Genomic DNA, 24,809 nt, shown 5'->3' with positions numbered 1-24,809 from the left:
AAAAAAGGAGTCTGTGGCCAAAGCAACAGAATTACTTTTTTTTTTCTTTCACTTGTGTTTGTGAAGGAGAAGTAAGAAACATAATTTTTTGTCTTTGTTTGGACATTGGACAATACAAATCACAAGAACATTTATTTTTGACATACTATTTTTTTGGTGTTCTTTGGGATTTGGACCCTAATTAAAAAATATGTGTTTCCTAGCCCTTCTTACTGTGAAAATCCTTGGCAATATAAACAGATGCACTGGTTGGCTTTTAATTCTGACACCAGACTGTCTGAAATAATAGCTCTGAGAAAGTGTGAATGCTTTCATTCCTCAAGCTTTAATTATAAGTACTTAATTTGTTTCTCTTTCTATTGCTGACTATCATACCAATCTGTTTTATTTTTTATCTGGCTAAACATTGTGCACCTTAGAAGCCCCTTATTTGGAAAAGTTTATTCTGTATCGGAAGAGAGAAACAAGTTGAAAGTTTGAGTTATCTTCATATTCCAGTTCACATCACTGTAATTTAACAATTAACATATTAAGTGGTATTCTAAAATTTTGAGTTATATAGGTCTTTATGATGACAGAATTAGGATCTTGATAAGCAGTTTGAAAACACTGAATATTTCTCATAAAAGTTGATTCATCATTTGAAAAATGAGCCAAGTTAATAGCTTACTAAGTCATCTTGACCTTTCACAGTCAAAGATATTCTTCACTTTTTGTGTCCACCGTTTTTTACACCTCGTAACCAATTTGCTGGCACATCGTTTTCAGCCACGGGACTGACTGTGGTGGTACCGGCTTCTGTCATTACATGAAGTACCACATCTGCACATTAGCCAAAAAAGTCATCAATTTCTGGAAGTAGGAGCTTTTCTAAAGAATTGCTAGGTCAAATCTTTTCAAATATTGTCATATATCCACTTTTAAAGCTTCACTGCGTTGAGATGTGCTTTTTATTTTCTAAGAGAAAAAGAGAATCAAAGAAATGCAAGTCCTTGATGGAACTCATGATAAACATAATGAAGAATGTCTTATGTTTTTGTCTCCAATTGGTTTATTTCCATTTATATTCTGAGACACTTTCATCAATTATTTTGGAGCCTAATACTAAAGATGTTAAATCCTCTTTGTAAATATGATGGAAACATGTGTGGATAAAATGCAATGTGCTTTAGGTTAGAAATTGTTAAGTCTACTATTTTTATCTCATTTTCATCCTTGTAACAATCCTAGATATTGTTGGTATTATTATATAATTATATATATTATTATTTTAGATATTACTCTTATTATCCTCATTTTAGAGGGGATTGAACTAAGATTGTATCCTAGTTCACAGAGCCTGGAAGCTGTGGCAGCATAGACTTGAAGCCTGGAAAGGGTCCCTCCTGCTGCTAGACTTTGTTGTTGTTGTTGATTAGTCCCTAAATTGTGTCTGACTCTTTTGCAACCCCATGGACTGCAGCCCACCAAGCTCATCTGTCCATGGGATTTCCCAGGCAAGAATACTGGAGTAGCTTGCCATTTCTTTCTCCAGGATATCTTCCCAACCCATGGATCGAACCTGCATCTCCTGCATTGGTTCAGTTCAGTCGCTCAGTCATGTCCGACTCCCTGTGACCGCGTGGACTGCAGCAGGCCAGGCTTCCCTGTCCATTACCGTAGGCGGAAGCTCAGTTGGTAAAGAACCCGCCTGCAATGCAGGGGACCCCGGTTTGATTCCTGGGTCGGAAGGATCTGCTGGAGAAGGGATAGGCTATCCACTCCAGTATTCTGGCCTGGAGAATTTGGAGTCACAAAGAATCGGACACGACTGAGTGACTTTCACTGTCTGACACCCCCCAAAAAATATTCATATAAGGCCTATTATACACCCATTTTACAAATAGAGAAACTGAAACTCTGGTAACAGTTTCTCAAATTCACTCAGCCTGCCCATGAATTGTATTGGTGACAGAAGGTTGGAAGTGAGGGCTGCCTGACTGCAGTAACCGTGTGCTCAAAACCTTTATTTTAAATGGCTTTGTCTAAATAGCATTTGTCTAAATAATAGCATTTGTCTAAAGCTTCAGAATTTACTATTTCAATCTAGTAGATGGCACCAAAAAAATTCTTTGGTGTGCAGTGGCTGAAATAAACTATGTTAGGTGCCAAAAGACTTAAAGGTAAGGGCCAATGAGATAAATGCTGTTTTTGGTGTTGCATTTTTTTAACAACGATGACCAAGAGTCATGGGGGATACGTATTTCCAGTGGTGAAAGCAGAAGTTAGGGATTTGGGCTCCTGGATTACTTTTCTAACTCCCTTTGACACGACACATCATTTAATTCCTTCACTTCCAATTTATCTCCCCTAAATTCAAGTTGGTCGTGATAACATCTCTTCAGGAATGGTGGTTAAAAAACAAACAAAAATGATAACACTCTCTTGACCTTTTTCCAAAAATGCAACCACTCTTTTGTCCATTTTTTTACTTTTTTCCCCATAAGTCGAAAATGTGTTTACATGAACTTAGAATTTTGAGACTATGAAGTCTCAGTTGCCCTTGGGTTCCATGACTGCATTTTGGGGCAATAGCTTGTACAGCCATGTTAGCTTCTAAGTTGTTTCCTGTTTTTCTTGGTCTTACTGCAGTCCTTGCCAAAGCTTCCCTCCTCCTCTGCTGCATTAGTAATGCAAAATGAAATTCATTGTGCCCATTATATCTGTTAAATGGTTTCCATTTTAACTTGAGAAAAATGTATTGACGTTCATGTGTTTGGCATGGAAAATGTGTATATCTATCGAAGATAGCAACTTGTCTGTTGGAATTACAGTGCATTATGTATAATGCTTCTTTTAGCTGTGCATGTACATTTCCTGGAATCTTATTGTGTCAGAGCTTGGAAAGTTTACACAAGCATTGGTAATCTAATTTTTGTCTGGTGGGTGGCTGTGGAAATATGGAGTATTTAAAAAAGCAAATGTCTTGGCCATCTGTGCCAGGCAGGGGTGTCTAGTCAGGTGGGGTAAAAGCACTCATCAAAAAAACGTTTTAAAAATATTGCCCCGAGTCTAACCTAAATATTAATTTCCCAAGAGCAGAAAGACTTAACAGTTACTGTAACATGCTTTTGAGTCCATTTCTGTTTATTCTCTTTAGGAGTTCTAACTGTAAGGTGGAGGAATCCATTTTATCTTTCTCCTGCCTCTTAACGATAATCCTTCTCTAGACTATATTGTCTCCTATGTCTTTTGTCTTCTGCAGACATGAGTCTTTGGCTCATGAACATCTTGTTAAGGTCTGTTGAGGATTAGGGGCTGTGACACAATTTTCTTGCTGAGTCTTTTTATTGGGGATTTTTCAGTTGGTTTGTCTTGGAAGTCTTTGAAATATCTTCTATCTAAAGCAATGATTTTCATTTTTCTTTGTTCTCCTTAACATCGGGGTTGTATTTTGCTCTGCCGTTCCTGGGGTCTGGGTAATGAATTGTATTATTTAATAGGTGAGTGTGAAATTCTGTGTGCAATAGCTGGACTGCTCTCTGCTTCTCAGAGTTGCTAAATCCTCCTCACTGCAGCGCTGCTGAACTGTGATGTAGTTTTTGTTGTGTTGCTTTAACTGTATTTCAGTCCGCCATCTGAAGCCGGGTTTCTTAACTTTGGTTCTGTTGTCCTCTGGGCTGGATAGTTCTTTGTGGCGGGTGCTGTCCTGTGCGTTGCCGGGTGTATAGCAGCATCACTGGCCTCTACTCACCAGATGTTAGTAACACCTTCCCCCAGCATCCGTAGGTATTTATTCCTGATGTCCCCTGGGGGGCGTGAAATCACCCCATTTGAGAATCACTGATCTAAAGCAAGGTTGAAAGACAAGGCTGGCATGATGTAAGGAATTTCCATAAAAAGCACTGAACTCAGGCAACACAATGACAATGCTGAGAGAGCTTTGTGTCTTAGAGGATACGTGGAGAAACTGTATCACACATCCCTGGAGAAAATACTGTAATAATTGTCTATAGTTTCTTAGACTGAGTAACAGAGGAGGTAAGGGTCACCTTTTAAACTGCTTTGCTTCTGATCAGCTAATTATCTCCTCACCCTGTGATGCCTTTTATCTCCCCTCTAAGCAACTTGACTCACATAAGTAAAATTCTAATTCTTCACAGATTTTCACCTTAACTACGTTTCTACCCTAACCTCCCTGCTCTTCTGTTTCATCCACTGGTTTTCTTTGGCTCCATTGGGAACATGGTGCCCATTTATTTCTTTAATCCACTTCACCACCTCATAGTACATTCTACTCTGAGGATGAATTTTAACAAGATGCTTTTTACTGCATAGTACACTCCAGTAAAGAACTAATGTTTACGGCGATGTGTATCTCTATTCCAACTGAAAAGCGGAGGTGCCGTGGACCTCTACCGTGTTAATTTTCTCCTGTTTGACTTTTTCTCAGTGCCTCTTTGAGTGATTTAGATCTGTTATATATAATGGCAGTCTTATGGGCCTGTCCACAGGGTATCTATATGCTGCTGAAATAGCAGTGAAGATAGCCCACAAATGAATGAAGTCATCAAATGTATTTGATGATAAAATCAAGGTTATTTTTTAATTTTTTGATGATGTGAAAGCTGTGGAGGGATGCTAACAAATCTGTTTGATCAATATATGGAATATAAAAAGAAGAGGAGACAAGATTGACTGATGAATAAAATGAAACTGACACAAACAGGCTGACAGCCAGCTGTAAGTCTCTTTAGGGCAAATGCAATTAACTTAGAATAATAGACTCAAATTTGATGGTTAGAAATGCATTTTTATTAACAATCACAGGCCGAATCATTATGCTCTTATGAATAAAATGGTACTTATATTTCGTGCATGTGTGTGCATGCATATATAAATATATATATATATGTCTCTCTGTGTATATTTCCATGCCTCCCACATTCCTATGTGCTCTGCTTACAATCGGGATGGAAAAGTTGATTTTTAGAATAATGTACTTTAAAAAGGAAATTCATTCATAAATTGTCTCCAGGACTATAAATTCTGAATATTCTCCCAAATTACATATATAAAAATCATACTACTTATCTGGTGCTATTAGACATAAAGCCAGTGAGCCCTGGTCCCAGAACTGCTGGTCCTTTGGGGATTTGGAATTGCAATCAGGGATTTACAGATTTCATTTTGAAGAGGAGAAGTCATTACTAGAAACCTAAGCTCATTTCCTCTCCTTTAATAGCTATTTTAAATCATTCATTTAGAAAATACATTAACTATTTAGGGTACTTGAAATGCATTTCTCTTGGCATTGTCTGCATTTTTTAAAGAGTTTTTTTCCTAAAATTATTTTTTTTAAAAAAGATGAGAATTAGCAGAAAAAGACCAAATGACTTCTGTGTGATAAAAACTTATTCTTTTATAACATTTCCTTCTCTCATTGCCCAAGAGGAAACAATTTAAAACTTTAACAAAATACTAGAATACTATAAGTAAACTTTCTAATGCCATAGAGATGGAAAAAAAAGTATGCCACCCTTAGAAAATTAAAAACTGGACTTTAAATATGGTTAAGAAGTAGCATATGGTCAAAAGTCTTTAAATGGATTTGTTAATAATTTAAATCCAAAGCAGTTTAATTCTGTACTGCTTACTTAATATTGATACCCACCTTAACTAGGAAGTGAGTAAAAAAAAAAAAGAGAGAGAGAGATTATAGGAAAAAATAGGGAGCTTTATTTTCTACAAAGAATTCAGGATATGGAGTCTTGCACAACTCTGCAGACTCCTTTAGATATATGTATTTTTTTCAAATGCAAAATAAAGCTCCCTGAGTTATGTAATTGCTATTCTTCAAAAGGACATCATGAAGGTTGACAATTTAAAATGTACTCTTCCTGTCACCATCCAATTTTTTAAAATGTCTACTGATGGTGTTAAAAACAATCTCCGCAGAAGAGGGCTGCCATTGCCAATTTAGGACACTGAGTTTGTTATTAGCGTAGGCATATTAGATCATCCTCTTGCTCTTCCTGCCTGCTTTGTTCTTTTGATATGGCAGGGAACTGAAATTGACAACAGCCTACATTTATATAACAGTAACTTGCATTGTTAAATATATATGTGTAGATAGACAGATAGAGAGTTCTTTTATTCCCCCAAGATATCAAAGTTCACTACACACCATGAAAAAACCACAGAAATATGCAGATGCGTCTAGGGTGAACCATGACAACTATTTAAAAGCATCAAGTATTGACAGCCTCAAGATTCTGAAATAGTTCATAGTCATTTTTAATTTTGGATATTTTTATCCCTTTAGAAAATTTCTGTTTTCTTCAGGAGAAGAGGAGGATAGAAAGGTCACATTTTGTTAACCGAACTAGTTTAGAAAAGTGAGCTGGGAACTTAGCTGTCCAAGTCTACAGGCCTTGACAAACAGCGTTGTGGTAAACATGAGGCTGAATAGACTGCTTTGTGTCAGTCAGTGTTTGATCCATCGCATTCATTAAAACCACATCAAGTGAACTCAAAGTGGGGAGTCTGATGATTGGATAGGCATTCCTATAAACAGGGTTGTATGTACGTGCCCTTAATTATGCCTAACTCTTTGTAATCCCATGGACAATAGCCCGCCAGCTCCTCTGTCTATGGAATTCTCCAGGCAAGAATACTGGAGTGGGTTGCCATTTCCTCCTTCAGGGGATCTTCTCGACCCAGGGGTCAAACCCACATCTCTCGTGTCTCCTGCACTGACAGGCAGATTCTTTACCAGATTCTTTTACCAACTGCACCACCTAGGAAACTGCACCACCACCATATTAAGTTTAAAAATACCAAATAAAAATACAGGATGCTTAGTGACATTTGCATTTCTGATAAATGATGCATAAGTTTTAGGAGAAGTAGGTCCCATGCAATATGTGGAACATACTTAATACTAAAAAAATATGCATCATTTAGCTGAAGTTTAAATTTAACTAGGCATCCTGTATTTAATCTGGCAGTCTTCACCATAAAAGCAAGGCTTTGTGTACTGTTTAGAAAATAGATTATAATTGGGGTAAAGAAAGTTTTAGAGAAAAACCAATAGAACTTTAACTTTTTGTTATCCTTACAACAGCCTTACTATCTTAAAATTTTTAAGTCTCTTTTTTCCTCAGAGAATAGCAATATATAATATTATGTTTAGACTTGACTCTCTGCTCAAAATTTTATGATTATAAGTCCTGCACAGACTATTTAACAATATAAGGCTCAGGTCATATCATAGTTGGTGTCTGTCTCCATGGCTGCCATGAAGGATAGATAGTTTTTAAAAAATGTATTGTTTGGGTACCAGATACAGGGCAAATGGTAGGAGTCTAAGCTATGCTGCTTAAATGAATTTATTCCCTCACCATTGAATTGATTTCTCTTTCCTTCCAACTTTTTGTCATTTCCCTCCGTTTTCAGACACATTGATAATATTCCCTCTATAGCTGAATTTCCATTTTGAGATATTCTTCAGCATACACAGGGTGATGTGTCATACCATCTTAGCAGTAGGGTATAGAAAATATTTCTTATAAGGATAGAACTAGATTAGGTCTGGATGATTGGGGGTAACTTTCCTGGTGATGGGGAGAATTAGTGAAGTTATTTTTTAAGGCCACCAAGCAAGTTGTAGAAATATTTAACTTCAGCTATTCAACTATGTTCTTGAGCACTTCATGTGTAGTCTTTATTATTTAATGTATATTATCTGTTATACACCTGGAGAAGGAAATGGCAACCCACTCCAGTATTCTTACCTGAGAATCCCATGGACAGAGGAGCCTGGCAGGCTACAGTCCATGGGGTCACAAGAGTCAGACATGATTTAGCAACTAGAGAGAGAGAGAGAGAGAGACAGAGAGAGAGAGAGAGAGATCTATTATACAAGTGAGTTAAGAATTTTCTTAGAGGACTTTATAGAATTTTTATCTTAGGCATTGTACTAACTTTTCACTGAACCACAGAACCAAGCAGCAACTACATTGTATTAGAATTTTGATATATAACATTATGTCTGTTTCAAAACTCAGAATTTAATGACTCTTTAATAGCAAAAGGTAAATCTTTTTATTCCCATCATCATTGTCATTGATTTTGTTCCTCTTGTAAACATGCTGTGATCATTTGCCAAGGAGGTATAACGTGAGAGAGATGTAGGGGAGACGAGCAAGAAGCAGAGTAAGTTAGGGCCTTAAAAAAAGATTCAAGGTAACAACCATACAAAACAGGATTATGGTCATCAAGAAACCAGAAGCTGGAAGTTCATCAAGGGCAAAGATAATACCAACTTTTTGTTTCTTAAATGTAAGTTTCTATTTATTTTCTGTGAAAAAGAGATGCTTACTCTTCTTTTAGATTAGGTTAGACATTACCTTAACAAATAAGGTAGAATTTTCAGTTAACTTCATCAAAATAAAAGTCCAAACAGATCAATTTAATCCGTCTTTATATTATTTGAAGGATAGGGAAGAGAGCGGTAGAGGACCTAAACTAACATTTACTATCTGCTCCACGTAGGCACTGTGCCAATGCTAAACCAGAATCTCTGACCTCAGGACACTTTGACTCATGATCTAATGAGAGAGATAGAAAGTGAATAATTACTATGCACTATAATTAAGTGCTATAAAGACAGAGCATATTGTACAGACATGGTCCAACGTAGAATGTTATCGCCCTTGTAAAGCAACTGCAGGAATGTCTTCACTGGGGAGATAATGGTTGAGTTGAATTCTGATGCAATTATCAACTGGCCAAAAAAAATTGAAAAGACATTTTATGTAGGGAGTGCAACAATCTCAACAATCGTATTGAGTCTGAAGTAGCATTAGAAGCAGACTGGTTTGACTAGAGCATAGCAGGAATTCCAGGAAATGGGCTTGAGAAATAGACATAACTCAGAACTTGGAGGCCCCATAATATCATGGAAAAGAGAATTTGAAGGAGCAAAAATATGGTCAAATTTAGAAAGAGAATGCTCACAGCAGATTGGAAAAGACAAGGTTAGAGCACGGTTTGGGCTTTTCCAATCATTAGTTCAGGTAAGAGATTTCTTGTTGTTTAATCACTAAGTTGTGTCCGACTCTTTTGTGACCCCATGGACAATAGCCCGTCAGGTCCCTCTGTCCAGGGTATTTCCTCGGGATGTATATTGAGGCAAATTGTCATTTCCTTCTCCAGAGGATCTTCCTGACACAGGAAGTGAAGCCATGTCTTCTGCATTGAAAACAGATTCTTTACTACTGAGCCACTTGGGAATCTCTTCAGATAAGAGATAGTCAAGGCTTAACCAAGATGTCCATTTGTAATTCAGAACTTAATAAGCCAAAGAACTCAAGAGCTGCACATTCTGAAGAGTGGTGATAAACCTGGTTAACATCAAACAGGATTGCAATGAGGAGGCTGCCATATGTGATGTGTTTGCTGATGGTGGCCTCTATAACTCAAAGGAAAGGATATCAAGAGAAGGAAAGTGAGTCAGATTTACTGATGGTAAATCATGTTAAAAGGAAATGGATCAGGCAGCTTTAGTTTCAGTATTCCAGTTGACAATTTCACAACCATCTTTTCCCCTCTATGGAATTTTATCCCATTTGGCTGAAGATTACCCTAAAACTCAGAGGTGTTAAATGTAATATTGTAAATTCACAGAGCTAGAAAGTGATGGTGTGGAGGTCCCCACTTAAGTCTGTCTAACCACAAGGTCTCTGATCTCTCCTTTAAATCGCACAGCCTAGGATTGACTTCAGAGGGATGCTTGTGTTTGGACCAAGTTGAACGAGGACTTAATTGTATGTCAGAGATACTTAAAGTAATCTCTGCAGGAGTATGAAGTAGTTTCAAGAACTTTGTGTCTTTAATATTTTCGAACTGGCTTGAAAGTTCAGAAATGTATTGATTCATTCATTCATTCAATATCTAGTAAGTACCCTCTTTCTTATTTTCAGTCATAATTTGGAGCATTAGTGTCTAATGAAAGCAACTTATGCTGTGCTAGTGTGCTTGGATCCAATTTGGGAAATGCAACCATTGCTGTGATGCCCAAGTCCCAGGAGAAAAAGGAACAGAAAATAATTGAATTTCAAATTTTCCCTTCATATCCTTCTTTTCAGATGAATCATCTTTTTCCCTTCCCTCTTTCATGACTGCCCCATTAGATCACAGTGAATTTTTCCCTAAGATGCAGCCTTGTATGTGCCCCTGCTATGAAAAGGGGAAAAAATGTAGTGTTTTGGGCCACTGGAGAGCTGCCAATTCCAGAGTACCAGCATGTTGAGAATCATCTTTTGTTGATTTCCTCTTTTGCCTTTTCTGGATGATGATGAGACTCTCATGTGGCATGAAGCCTGTTTGCTCCTTACTGTATTTATTTTGTTAAGATTAAAGTTGCTAAGATACGGTAGTGATTTCAAATTGTAACTGCCGATGCCAGTGGTCATAAAATAAAGAACTAAAATTCCTTTATTTGCTAATGCTAATAAAAAAACATTCTTGAGGGGGCGAGGGAATTTTTTGGCAAAAAAAGTGAGCAGTGAGCAAAGTGGTCTAAGTTTTAGCACATAATTAGATCCACTAGTCCAACTGATGTTGAGCTATTTTGGTCAAAAATCAAGAGAGAACTTCTGCCTTTGAGTTGTTTGTTAAAGTATTGTTTTTAAACAAAGAAATGGTCAGGTTGTGCAAATTTTGTGTCCCTTTTTCTATTTAGTGGTTAAAGCCAAGGGATTTCTTTTTCAATCTGTTGCTAGTTATTCTTCTCTGTTCCATAAATATTTTGAGGGATTTGAAGTTTTAACATTTTCTCGTAACTTCTTGAGTTTGTCCTCTTAATTCTTCTCATCTCATGTATCTGATGCCCTAAATCTCTCATTGTATTTATTTTATTCTTAGTACATAATTTTTCAATTACTTGTAGTTTTATTGTTTTCAATGACATTCTTTTAGGTAATTGAGAAGATGCCACGTTCTGTGTTTCAGATTTAATTGTTATTGACCAAAAAGCATTCCGTATTTTTCTTCATAATGAATGATTGTTTTAAAAACTCAGAATGTTTTCCAACCAAATTCAGTCAATTCTAGGACATTCCTTTGAGCTCATAGGTAAATATTTTCAACTAATACTTAAAAGAAAAACCATTAAACTATTTGGGTGGAAAAACAGTCTTAGAGCAGCCAGTTTGGCCAGGTTTATTCTGTGTATGTGTGTAATTTCAAATTACTGTATGTTTTTATTTTACAAAAATTTCCAGCTTCCCCAGGACACTTCACAAACTCATATCCAGAGTTTCCACTGGCAATCCTTCATTTGTCCTGGAAGCATCTTGTAATATGGAACCAAGAAAATACTGTGTTCCCTTTGGATTTATAGACAAGAACATATATATTTCCTCTTCAGCACACAGTTCTTTTCAGGGGAAGCCAGGTTTAATGGGCATATTGTCAAATAATAAGGATTCAACCAAAGCTACATAGCTTGTTTGGCTGAAAAAAGTGGTCTTCAGTAGAGTTTAATCTATTTAGAGAAAGATAAACTATAAAATAATGACATGTCTCAATGTGATTTGATTAAAAGTAATATTGTGTGAAATCACCATTTAAATACCTTTTCAGAGACACCGAGAGAACGTGCTGTACACTATTGAATTGTATTCATTAAGCTTACTTCTAATACCCAGTGGACCCTTATTCCACAACAAGCCTGTGGTTAATTGTAATTTCATTTGAGAAATTGCAGAAAGGTGGTTTCTGCCCACATCTTTGGAGACAAAGCGACTCCTCAGTGGTCACCACAATAACCTCTGTGGTTATTGCTGTCTCAGGATTTTGAGATGCCAGTCCTTTGTAGTTTCAATTCTAACATCTGAGTTCTTAGAACTTAATGTCCAGAAGGTAAAGTCATTTACCACAGTCTTGAGCCTTAATATTCTATGTTGGTAGTTCATCTTTGCTATAATAAAGGCACCATCTGAAATTTTTATTTTGCCTAACTGTTTATACAAAGGTCTAAGATTATAGATAAACTGCCACTGTCTACTTTCATATAATAGTGGGTGTATATTAGAGTGGTTTATTGGTCTGAAATTTTCACTTCCCTAAAACAGCATTTTACCTGTACACCCTTGCTCTGGCTCATGATGGGTGATGGAGTTTACAGACTCCTTCTTTATGGAGAGCCTAGTACTGTGAGTTGACTTGACCAATATAAGGGATGGAATACGAGCACTGTGATTGCAAATGTGAACTCGTGCCTTTTAATTTGAGATTAACACGACTAGTTGATTTTCCAAGAAAAATGAGAACATATGGGTAGATCTGGACCCAGCTTTGAGCTAAGCCCTCCTGTACCCAGCCCACATTAGCCAAACCGTAGTTGTTGCACAGATATGCAAGCAAGAAATAAATGCTCACTGGCATTGTTATATAACATTATTATAGCATTGTCTGACTGAGCCACTCTGCCTGGTTATAGTTCCTTAACCAGAGTCTTCAAAACAGCATCTGCAGAGGTGTCAGGTGCTGGTGTACAGGAAAACATCTACTCTGTTCTTTTTTGGTTCTATGCTACCTTTGAAGCTGACTTCAGGCTCTGTACAGATTGAAACATTTCAATACATATATGAGTCATGTGTAATTGATCAGTGGCCAAACTGATTTCTTAGTGAAAGAGAATAAAATGGGAGATTTTTGAAAACTTGAAATAGTTTTTGAAATGGAGCTACACAAACTCTGAGTGTAATTCTTACCCAACATACCATGTAGGTTTAAAAGTATGTAAAGTCTTAGTTTAAATGTAAGCAGTATATGCTGTAACTTCCACTGGAGTATGGTGGCGCATACTAGTGGTTCATAAACCTTTCACAAGGACTACTTCATTTGCATCAGTGTAGCATTCTTGCCTGGAGAAGTCCATGACAGAGGAGCCTGGCAGGCTACAGTCTATGGGATCGCCAAGAGTTGGACATGACTGAGCGACTAACATATTCACTTTTTTTTAATGACCTTTTTTAAAATGAGTGATAGAGGAAGAATGAGCCTTAACTGAGGGTATAAATTGTTGTAGTAATAGCTGTCAAATGGATTAAAGTAGATTAGAGACTAATAGGTTAGAAGCATGATTCTAGAGTTATAATCTCAAAAGTTAAGTAAAGCCAGGCGAAAAACATAAATCAGTTAAGTGGGCCAGATGATAGAAATGGGACATGCTTGGCAAAGTGGATAACATGTACCCTATTTATAGGAGGTGGGTTCAGTTCAGTTCAGTCGCTCAGTAGTGTCCGACTCTTTGTAACCCCATGAATTGCAGCACGCCAGGCCTCCCTGTCCATCACCATCTCCCGGAGTTCACTCAAACTCACATTCATCCAGTCAGTGATGCCATCCAACCATCTCATCCTCTGTCATCCCCTTTTCCTCCTGCCCCCAATCCCTCCCAGCATCACAGTCTTTTCAAATAAGTCAACTCCTTGCATCAGGTGGCCAAAATATTGGAGTTTCAGCTTCACCATCAGTCCTTCCAATGAACACCCAGGACTGATCTCCTTTAGGATGGACTGGTTGCAACTCCTTACAGTCCAAGGGGCTCTCAAGAGTCTTCTCCAACACCACAGTTCAAAAGCTTCAATTCTTTGGCGCTCAGCTTTCTTTATAGTCCAACTCTCACATCCATACATGACTACTGGAAAAACCATAGCCTTGACTAGACGGACCTTTGTTGGCAAAGTAATGTCTTTGCTTTTTAATATGCTGTCTAGGCTAGTCATAACTTTCCTTCCAAGGAGTAAGCATCTTTTAATTTCATGGTTGCAGTCACCATCTGCAGCAATCTTGGAGCCCAGAAAAATAAAGTCATCCTTTATTTTTCCTTTATTTTACTGTTTCCACTATTTCCCCATCTATTTGCCATGAAGTGATGGGACCAGATGCCATGACCTTAGTTTTCTGAATGTTGGGTTTTAAGCCAACTTTTTCATTGTCCTCTTTCACTTTCATCAAGAGGCTCTTTTTAGTGGGTATTTGGCTCTAATTTTGTCATGCAGGGCACTGCACTGGTCTTTGAACACCTACTATGTGCCAAAAACTATTCTAGATACTACAGATACAATAGTAAACAAAACAAACAGAAATCTTCATGGCATTGATATTCTGATAATTAAACAGACCATAAAAAATTAAGTGAAATAAAAAAAAATTTAGGTGGTGTTAAGTGGTAAAGAGAGAAAAAAAAATAGCAGAAAAACACAAAACACAAAACAGCCAACAAAACTGTGGCATAACCTCTTTTAGAGAAGTTTGAAATTTTTGCTTTGAATAAACCTAAAAGGAAATATTCTACTCCATGAAATAAAAATATTTAAATATATTAAAATGTGCAGTCACATCTAAAAGCAAAACAAAATCCAAGAACTTTTCTGTTTTGCTCATTGGTAAAACTGAGTTAGTCCAGTTAAGAGAAAGGTTAAGAAATACAGATGTAAGATTAATTATGAATCTATGTAGTTTGAATCTGTATAGCAGGAATTTCGGAGAAGGCAATGGCACCCAACTCCAGTACTCTTGCCTGGAAAATCCCATGGATGGAGGAGCCTGGTGGGCTGCAGTCCATGAGATCACTAAGAGTCGGACACGACTGAGCAACTTCACTTTCACTTTTCACTTTCATGCATTGGAGAAGGAAATGGCAACCCACTCCAGTGTTCTTGCCTGGAGAATCCCAGGGACGGGGGAGCCTGGTGGGCTGCCATCTATGGGGTCGCACAGAGTCAGACACGACTGAAGCGACTTAGCAGCAGCAGCAGCAGCAGCAGCAGCAGCAGCAGGAATTTAGTAGGCATGTTTATATTTTTAATATTTTTTTCAGAACATTAATTTTTTTGGTAATTGTACGTAATAAAACCTAGTTCCGATGACACATAAAATATTGTATGTTAAATAATAATGAAAAAACATTAGGGTCAATTGCATAATTTTAACAGCTGTAATGTCTGTTTTCGACTTCTGTTGAATTTAATGGATAAATTAAAGTCATATTTTAAGACTACTTAAAAGAATCTTTAAAAAAAAATCTCAGCTCTAAACACTCTAAAATTGCTTATTTTTATTCCATCTGCAATTATTATTTCGTTTTATACAAGTTTTTTTTTACATTATTACAAACAGATGTGAGTATGATCTGAAATAATATAATCCACCTTAGATACAAAAGATATAAAACAAAAATAAACTCCCTTGGGGATTTCCTTCCAATAAACATTGGACTACAGCTTTGGAAGACTAAATACAAGTCTATTTTCCCCAGTGGGGAGGTGGCAAAGGTAGTTGCACTTACAAACCAAAATGTGGAAAGCAATTTTCTTCTATGAAATCAGTAATTTCCAAGAAGTTCATTACTTAAGTTTATCACTGTGATAGAAAAGGTAGTCTTTTCCTTGCAATTATAAAATGAAATTAGAAATCCTTTCATCACTTAATCACTCTATCAGTGGCAATATCCAGTCACCTCCCTGTGCATGATGGTTAAACTCTGGGCAGTTTCTTATGTTTCTCTGTACATGATTTATGCATATATTGCACTTCCCATTTTTATTTTAAAAATAAACGCTTATTATATAGAGTGATGTTTATTTTTCCCTTTTGCTACTTTAACATGTTCTTTAATAACTTTATAGTATTCCCCTGTATTTGACTAGTAATAGAATTATGGCATTTAGCTTGTTTCCTATACTTTTGTAAAACAGACCTCTGATTTTATGAGTTTTACATTTTTAGCTTCAAACAACCATGAGTTGGAACTATTTGGGGAAAAAAAAATTCCAGAAAGTTCCAAAAAGCCAAACTTGAGTTATGTAGCATTTATACTGCATTAGCAGCTATTCATATAGTATTTACATTGTATTAGGTGTTACTGGTAATATAGACATGGTTTAAAGGATATGAGAGGATGCACATAGGTTGTATGGAAATGCTATGCCATATTGTATAAGCTCAATATAAGCTCAGGTTGGGGGGAAAAAAAAAATCCACCTACAATGCAGGAGACCTGAGTTTGATCCCTGGGTCAGGAAGATCCCAGGGAGAAGGGAATGGCCCTCCACTCCAGTATTCTTGCCTGGAGAATTCCATAGATAGAGGAGCCTGGCGGGCTACAGTCTATGGATTCTTGAAGAGTCAGACACGACTGAGTGACTAACACTTTTCACCTAGCATTGGCAGACTTTGGTATCTGCAGGGGTTGTGAAACCAATCCCCTGTGGAAGTCCGGCAGGACTGTAATAATTTTTGGAATGAATGGGGAAGCAAATTGAGAAAAAAAAGTGCAAGTGAAAGTTATGGGGCAATTAAAAGTAAATAGTTCAATTAACAAAAGAGTAAACTGATTTAACCTTGCTGCTTCTTTGATATCAGGGAAGTTATTTTGAGGCATAGCATTACCAAACAAGTAAAACAAACAAACAAACAAAAATGTTAGTCAGCTATAGAATGAAGAACAGAATTGTACTAATGTATGATGCATTTTTTGTGTGTGTATAACACAACTATGAAAAGTACTTTGTGATTTTGTGGGCATCATAGGCACACAAATAAAAGAATCATAGATGATTCCGAACCATCCTTGACACTTGGTTCATAACAAGCGAATATGGAGTGTGTTGCTTCTGTGACTCAGGAGTAAATACACGGCCCGTTCTTCAACTATGCCTTAGGTACTCTCTGAACATTGAGAACTGGGGAGAAAGCACGCACCAGTTGACAGAAGCCTCTGTCACTGTGGGAAATGCTTTAGCTCCTTGGTTATGTGCAAATTAGGGATCCTGAACATTTTGTGGGGGGAAAAAACAGTCTTACTTACATGGAGAATTGATCATTTTAAATATGTGAGTTAAAATCAGAACCTTCTCTCCCCCTTCTCTCCTCATAAAATTTAACCAAACACAGGTAATAATACCACCTGGAAATCTTTTACAGTACAAATAAAAATGAAAGTTCAGAGTTCTAGGTGATGAGGTGAGACCCAACAAGATAAAAGAATTTTATCTAGTAGTTTCTCTATGTTTCCTAAAAACTGTTTGAAATGGGTCCTTGTAATTAAGATGGAAATGTTAAAACAATTACATATAAGCTGTTTGCTGCTGGTAAAAATAAAGCTGCTTTCTGGAAATCAAGATAACATGTATCTCTGTCACAAGTTCTCTGAGTCACACAGAAATGTGCTCATTACTTGAGAGACATGGTTTGGCCTTCTTATCAACCTTCCCTATGATGATCCAGTGTATAAACCAATCTCTAAAGTTTCCTTAAAATAGAATGCTGACCGTAAACTGTAACTGTTAAAAGCTTGTAATCCCAGTTCTAATTTAGGGTGGTATGCTAGCGCTTTGCAGGTCTCAGGACCCCATTGCTTAATTAACTCTTCTTAGTGCTGGAATCCTATTGACTAATGAAATTAATATAACATTGGAAAATCTATGCCACTTTCTGTTCCATCAGTAAAATAAATAATGCATTATTCAGTAGAATCTAAAGTTATGAGATATGTCTCTCCTTTTCCAGAGTAAGGGGAAGCAATGGAAAGGGTCAACTGATTATTATTGGTCCTCTAGTTTATTCTAAGAGATTTTCCCCTACTAATCATTACTTCCAAGTTGAGAGCTTCTAAACATGTTTTAACACACTAATACTACAATTCAAAGTAGATAGAGGCTATTTTCCCTATGTTCATAGGCAACTAGAGACTTAGATGAACTTCTCTAGATAAATACTTGGCATTTAGCAGATGCTTTCAGTCCCTTGGGAAATGGATTAAAATTTGTCCCCACTGTGAAGCCCAAGGAAAAGCCAGACTTTGTGACTAAGCAAATTAGAGGAGCACACAGCCAGTGATGGGAAGAATATCTGGTCAGTATTATAAAATTCAGAGATATGATGGTGAAAATCAATGTTAGAGCGTACAGTGTTTATGGACGGGTCAGCCAGCACAACTTTTCTAGGAGGTAATTTGATAATATAGGTGTGATTATTGTATAGGACTTGGTTAATTACACTTTTTGTCTTCCTAATGCCCCTACCTTTTCCCTCAACCCCCACTCAGTATTGGAAAGGACTTTCCTTGGCAAAATCTTCCTTATCTCTTAAAACCTGTTGCATTTGGTCACTCAGGGCAGTTAAGAGTAAACTTCTTGGGGAACTTCTTGAAAAGAGTCAACAGGGAAAAATCTCCTTTGGGACCATGAGCTTTAAGGAATTAGGTTTAGGAACTGGAAAAGGAATTTGAAGAAAATCCCACTTACAATAGCATCAAAAACCATGGAATGCTGGAGTAGTAAATTTAAGGATGTATGCATACAGCCTGTATACTGAAATCTACAAGCCAATAGATTTTTGACAAAGGAGACTGGGTAATTCAATAGGGGAAGTAGTCTTTTCAACTAATTGTTAGTAGAACATCTGGGTATTCATAGAGACAAATCCCAACTTTCACCTCACCTCATACATAAAAAAATTAACTTGAAATGGATTATAGATCTAAGTGTTAATGCAAAAACTGTCATTTTCTAGAATTCATCATAAGAGAAAGTTTTTGTAACTTGAATGTTAGGATAGATTTCCTAGGATCTCAAAAGCACGAACCATAAAAAATGAATAAATTGGGCTTATCAAAATTAAAATTATCTGCTCTTTGATAGACACTGTAAGCAATTTAAAAGGCAGATTACATATGGAGAAAATAATTGCAGTATATTTATTTGAAAAGAACTTCATTTGAGAACACGCATATGCACAGATGCTCATAAACTCTGGTTGCAGTCATAACTGTAGATCAGTCTCTAGACTCTTCAGTCTTAAGAGCAGTTGAGTCTCACTTTTAAGTTAGTATGCTCTGAATGTCTGCCATTTGCACATGGGGAGTTCTGATTGGCACAATCTTTTAAAATATTCATATGCTCTAACATAGCTCTCACACTACTGGAAATTCATAAAACCTGAAAAGAAACCACACAGTCAAAGCTTTATGTATGAGTGTGCGTTGAAGCGTGTTTTAAATAATGAAAACTTTAAAATTATATAAATAGCTGTCAATAGGGGTATAGAACCAGACAATAAAATGTTATTTATCCAATAAAATATAAAACTGGAAGGAAGCATGCAAAAATGCTGACAGTGGGTGAGGGGTGTGGCTGATTTTTTTTCTTAAAAATTTTTTGAACATATGCTAACAGTGAACCTGTTATTAAAATTTAAGTGTAAAGTTTAGAAACAACTAAAAAGGTAAAGGAAGGTACCAGAGATATAAAAGAGAAAAATCTTGATGTTAGTGTTAATTAACTAAATCAAAATAATATACCTATCAGGTCAGGCCCTACTTTATCCAGTGTTTAACCCAGTAGTTCTTATTTTATATTCCAGATGTCTCAGGATAGAAGACAAGGTGCTTTATCATTTACCCTTTGTCCTTCTGCTCTATGGCCCTGGTTCTAGCCATTTCCCAGAATACTCTCTATTCATAGTCAATGCTAGAGAGAGTAAGGGTTAGCATTTCACATAATCTGTCAAGAAAACTGGTCTTATTCAGTCTAGAGAAAGTAATCAGCCAGGTCTTGGACTTGAGCATAAATTGTGTTGAACAAGCCTGGAAGCACTTGAAGAGCAGGGACACAATTGCTCCATTCATGGGCATCTCAGAAGTAAGCACTGAGCAGGGCTTTCTAGATTACTCTTCTGTTGTAGATGTGTAAGTATCTAATTACTCCTCCAGATTCGCTTTCAACTTTTTTCCAATCATTTTGGACGCTGCAAGTCTGAAGTGTATAGACTGCATCAGTAGTCTCCCCTGTATTAGAGTCTTGTTGCTGCCATCACAAAGTACCATAAATTAGATGGCACAAAATAATAGAAATTGATTGTCTTACAGTTATGGAAGGTGTTGGCAGAGTTGTGCTCCCTCTGGACTCTGTAGTAGGGCTCCTTCCTTGCTTCTTCCTAGCTTCTAAGTAATTTGTAATATTTGGGATTTCTTGGCTTACAAGGTGAAATTATAGCAGAAAATACATATTCTTCTAAAATATTTGTGGAATATTTATTTGAAAATCGACATTCAGTATTTACAAAAATTAAAAATTGGTTCCCTGTCATATGCTGGGTCATAAGAAAATACCAATAAATTCCCTGAAGTAAAAAATGTTTGTTGTTGTTCAGTCCATAAGTTGTGTCTGACTCTTTGAGACTCGGTAGACTGCAGCACGCCAGGCTCCCATGTCCTTCACTACCTCCCAGAGTTTGCTCAGATTCATGTCCATTGAGTTGGTGATGCTATCTTACTATTGCATTCTCTGACCCCTCCTCCTCCTCCTTTTGCCTTTAGTCTTACCCAACATCAGGCTATTTTTCAATGAGTCAGCTTTTGCATCAGGTGGCCAAAGTATTGGAGCTTTCAGTCCTTCCAGTTAATATTCAGGGTTGATTTACTTTAGGATTGACTAGTTTGATCTTGTTGCTGTCCAAGGGACTCTCAAGAGACTTCTCCCACACCACAATTCAAAAGCATCAGTTCTTTGGTGCTTAGCCTTCCTATGGTTCAACTTACATCCATACATGACTACGGGAAAAACCATAGCTTTGACTATATGGACCTTTGTCGGCAAAGTGATGTCTCTCCTTTTTAATATGGTGTCTAGAAAAGCAGAGACATTACTTTGCCAACAAAGGTCTGTTTAGTCAAGGCTATGGTTTTTCCAGTGGTCATGTGTGGATGTGAGAGTTGGACTGTGAAGAAAGCTGAGCACCGAAGAATTGATGCTTTCGAACTGTGGTGTTGGAGAAGAGTCTTGAGAGTCCCTTGGACTGCAAGGAGATCCAACCAGTCCATTCTGAAGGAGATCAGCCCTGGGATTTCTTTGGAAGGAATGATGCTAAAGCTGAAACTCCAGTACTTTGGCCACCTCATGCAAAGAGCTGACTCATTGGAAAAGACTCTGATGCTGGGAGGGATTGAGGGCAGGAGGAGAAGGGGACAACAGAGGATGAGATGGCTGGATGGCATCACTGACTCTATGGACATGAGTTTGAGTGAACTCCGGGAGTTGGTGATGGACAGGGAGGCCTGGCGTGCTGCAATTCATGGGGTCGCAGAGTCGGACACGACTGAGTGACTGAACTGAACTGAACTGAACTGAGGTTGGTCACAGGTTTTCTTCCAAGGAGCCAGCATCTTTTAACTCCATGGCTATAGTCACTGTCTGAAGTGATTTTGAAGCCCAGGGGAAAAAAAAAAATTCTGTCACTGCTTCCACTTTTTCCCCTTCTGTTTGCCATGAAGTGATGGGACCAGATGCCATGATATTGAGTTTTAAGCCAGCTTTTTCACTCTCCCCTTTCATTTTCAAGAGGCTCTTTAGTTCCTCTTCACTTTCTGCCCTTAGAGTGGATTTCTCTGGCAATGTTGATTCCAGCTTGTGATTCATCTGGTCCAGCATTTCACATGATGTACTCTGCATATAAATTAAATAAGCAGGGTGACAGTATACAGCCTTGTCATACTCCTTTTCCAATTTTGAACCAGTCAGTTACTCCATGTTCTGTTCTATTAATAACTGTTGCTTCTTGTCCCACAAACACGTTTCTCAGGAGACAGGGTAAGGTGGTCTGGTATTCCTATCTCTTTAAGAATTTTCCGGTTTGTTATGATCCACACAGTCAAAGGCTTTAGCATAGTCAATGAAGCAGAAATAGATATTTTTCTGGAATTCCTTTCTTTTCTCTATGGTCCTACAAATGTTGGCAATTTGATCTCTGGTTCCTCTGCCTTTTTTAAACCTACCTTGTACATCTGGAAATTTTTGGTTTATGTACTGCTAAAGCCTAGCCTGAAAGATTTTGAGCATTACTTTGCTAGCATGTGAAATGAGCACAGTTGTATAGTAGTTTGAACATTCCTTGGCATCGCCTTTCTTTTAGATCACTATAATAAAATATGACCTGTAAGAATGTACAGATTGTTTTTTACTATGGTTACCTAAAATTAGAAATTTAAAGAACAGCAATTATAAAGAGCTGTCTAGGTAATAGGAAATTTAAACATTATTCTCCAAACTTTTATTAGATCAGAAAAGAAATCAAAGCACAGTTATATTGTGTTTCAAAAACAAAGGCTGTGATACTAAATATCCAAATTTAAAGCATAAGTCAAATATAAACTTAAGGAAAATTACTATTTTTAAGTGACAGTTACTGAAATAAGTATTCAACTCAAGAAAATTTAAAAAGAAAATGATCCTAAGTCATTAAAAGAGAAGAAAAGGGAAACACATTGAATGAAAAATAAAAATTGGATGAGAATGCAAAGATAAATAAATCAGAGTTTATTTTTCCTCCAGAGAGGGAAAGACACTGAGAACACAAACTTCTGAGAAATATTGTAATGCAAACCATACAGTTATGCAAATAAATTAGAAATTTTAGATTATTTTAAAATTTGGAATACACAGACAAGCAGAATAGGCTAAGAACTTTGGAAAAAGTGGTTGAAATCTCAACTATCAGTTGATTTTACAGATGATTCCTTTCCAATTTCTAAGATACAATTATTTCCAGAACTTTGTAAAATATTTAAAAGCAGAGAAGTTAAATAAGAACAGCTTTCAACATAATTTTGCAAAGAATATATAATTCTGAACTCCAAATTATAAATTGAAAAAACAAAAAAGAAAAACTCAGAGCAATCCCATATAAATGCAGCATCTGTTTCAGGGCTAAATGTTTCATTCCCTGGTAGATTAGTGGCTGATTATTGTAGTCTAGGTCCTGGACTATTTTAATTATTGGAACTCTCTCTATTACATATATGGCTGCTTCCTTAGTCCTACTCCAGTGTTTGTAAAAGGCTGCCTGGAACTTCACAACTTATGAATGTTTTCTCTTTGTGCATATCTGAGTGAGTGGCTTTGCAGGACTGATTTTTAAATATGTTAAGATTTTATTCCTAAAGAGCTGGAAAGTTCTTTACATCTCAAGGTTTCCACTTATTCATCATTAATCTAGTTTAGAATTTCCAAACTCAACATGACCAGGAGACAGGCAGGTATGTAAACTAAAAAAGGCCTGGGAGAAGGCAAGGGCAACTGGAGGGTATTATGCATGGCTAAACTGAGTTGTGATTTATCATTTCCAGCTAATTGGGGCCATTTGAGATGCAGATTGTGTTATCAGATTTTTGCTTTTCAAAGATGCTAGAAATTTGAAATTTCTATGAAAAATTTCAGATTTTTTCAATATTGCTACTTAATTCAAATATTTCATAAGAATCACACTGCATGAATTACAATAGACTGAGACTTGCAAATTTGCCCGAATGTTACCCATCCACAAACCACCATTTTGCAAGTTCTGGCCTGCTCTATTACCTTCATATTACAGATGGGAAAACTGAAACCTGTGTAAGTAACCGATCCATCCAGGAAGGCCTCACAGAGAAATTTGGGGGCAAGGGTGCCCCTGGAATCTCAGCCTCTTGAATCACACTTGCCAAGGCTGAGTTGCAGTGAAGATCCTATCAAAAGGCACAAAGGAATGGCATGCTAGTCCTGAATGATAATGGTTAAAATTGTGATGGTTCACTTTTTTTTTTAAGGAAAAAGGACAGTCTGCATCACAAAGGGCTGTTTAGCACATTTATTTTGGTCAACTTTATGGAAGTGTAATTTACATACAATGCACCTGAGTATGCGGTGGGGTCTTGGCAAATGAAATCATCACCATGATCAGCATGCAGAACATGTGTGCGTGTGTGTGTGTGTGCGCGCGCCCACATGTGCGCACATGCTTGGTCGCTTAGTTGTATCCAACTCTCTGCAACCCCATGGACGATAGCCCGCCAGGATCCTCTGATGGAATTTTTCAGTCAAGAATATTAGAGTAGGTTGCCATTTCCTACTCCAAGGGATTGTCCCAACCCAGGGATCAAACTACATCTCCTGCATTGGCAGGCAAACTCTTTACTGCTGTGCCACCTGGGAAGCCCCTGCTGCTGCTGCTGCTACCAAGTCGCTTCAGTCGTGTCCAACTCTGTGTGATCCCATAGACGGCAGCCCTCCAGGCTCCCCTGTCCCTGGGATTCTCCAGGCAAGAACACTGGAGTGGGTTACCATTTCCTTCTCCAATGCATGAAAGTGAAAGTGAAGTCGCTCAGTTGTGTCCGACTCTTTGTGACCCCATGGCCTGCAGCCCACCAGGCTCCTCTGTCCACAGGATTTTCCAGGCAAGAGTACTGGAGTGGGGTGCCATCGCCTTCTCCGTGGGAAGTGCCTATCATCCCCCTAAATTTCCTTCTCTCCCTTTTCGGTTACCATGCCACCTACCAGCCATGCACTAATCTGTTTTCTGTTCTTGTAGATTAAATTTGCCTTTCCTCAAATTTCGTGTAAGTGGAGCCGTGCAGTGTGTACTCTTTTGTGTCTGTTTTCTTTTGCTCAGCATAATGTTTCTGAGATTCATCCACTTTGCTGAGGTCATTCATTTGTAATGCTAAGGTGTATAGTTCATCATATTAATATGAATAAACCATAATTCTTTTATCCTCCTCTGATTGAAGCATTGGATATTTCCTGTTTAGAGCTAATATGAAGAAAGTTACTATGAACCCTCACGTGCAGGCCTTTCCGTGGGCATCTGTCTTCATTTCTTCTCTTGGTTAAATGTCTAGGGGTGGAATTGCTGGGTTGTATGGCATGTATATGTTCAACATGTAACATATGTAAAAATGCTTCCTGGCACATTGTGAGTTTATATAGTGATACTGATCG

The 24,809-nt window shown here is 37.4% G+C and overlaps 2 protein-coding genes across 38 annotated transcripts in view; one reads left to right on the top strand and one right to left on the bottom strand.

Annotated features, from left to right (window-relative positions):
- LOC147348250 (uncharacterized) overlaps positions 1 to 24,809 on the top strand; it is an 888,338-nt gene that overhangs the window by 186,972 nt on the left and 676,557 nt on the right. Inside the window, exons 6-7 of one of the 36 annotated variants that reach the window (XR_015151285.1) lie at positions 9,199 to 9,490; positions 9,751 to 11,180. The exons of the other annotated variants lie outside the window; for them this stretch is intronic. The gene's annotated coding sequence lies outside the window, so the exon portion shown is untranslated. Of the gene's footprint in view, positions 1 to 9,198; positions 9,491 to 9,750; positions 11,181 to 24,809 lie in introns of those variants that run through there. 36 annotated transcript variants of the gene reach the window in all.
- MDFIC2 (MyoD family inhibitor domain containing 2) overlaps positions 1 to 24,809 on the bottom strand; it is a 116,383-nt gene that overhangs the window by 49,429 nt on the left and 42,145 nt on the right. The window lies entirely within an intron of this gene.

Source organism: Bos grunniens, chromosome 22, assembly GCF_055505025.1.
Source record: "Bos grunniens cultivar Pamir isolate PY7600 chromosome 22, Bosgru_T2T1.0, whole genome shotgun sequence".
In the NCBI taxonomy this organism is placed as follows: Eukaryota; Metazoa; Chordata; class Mammalia; order Artiodactyla; family Bovidae; genus Bos; species Bos grunniens.
Note: the sequence above shows the minus strand (reverse complement) of the source record. Positions and strands in the feature narration are given on the sequence as shown.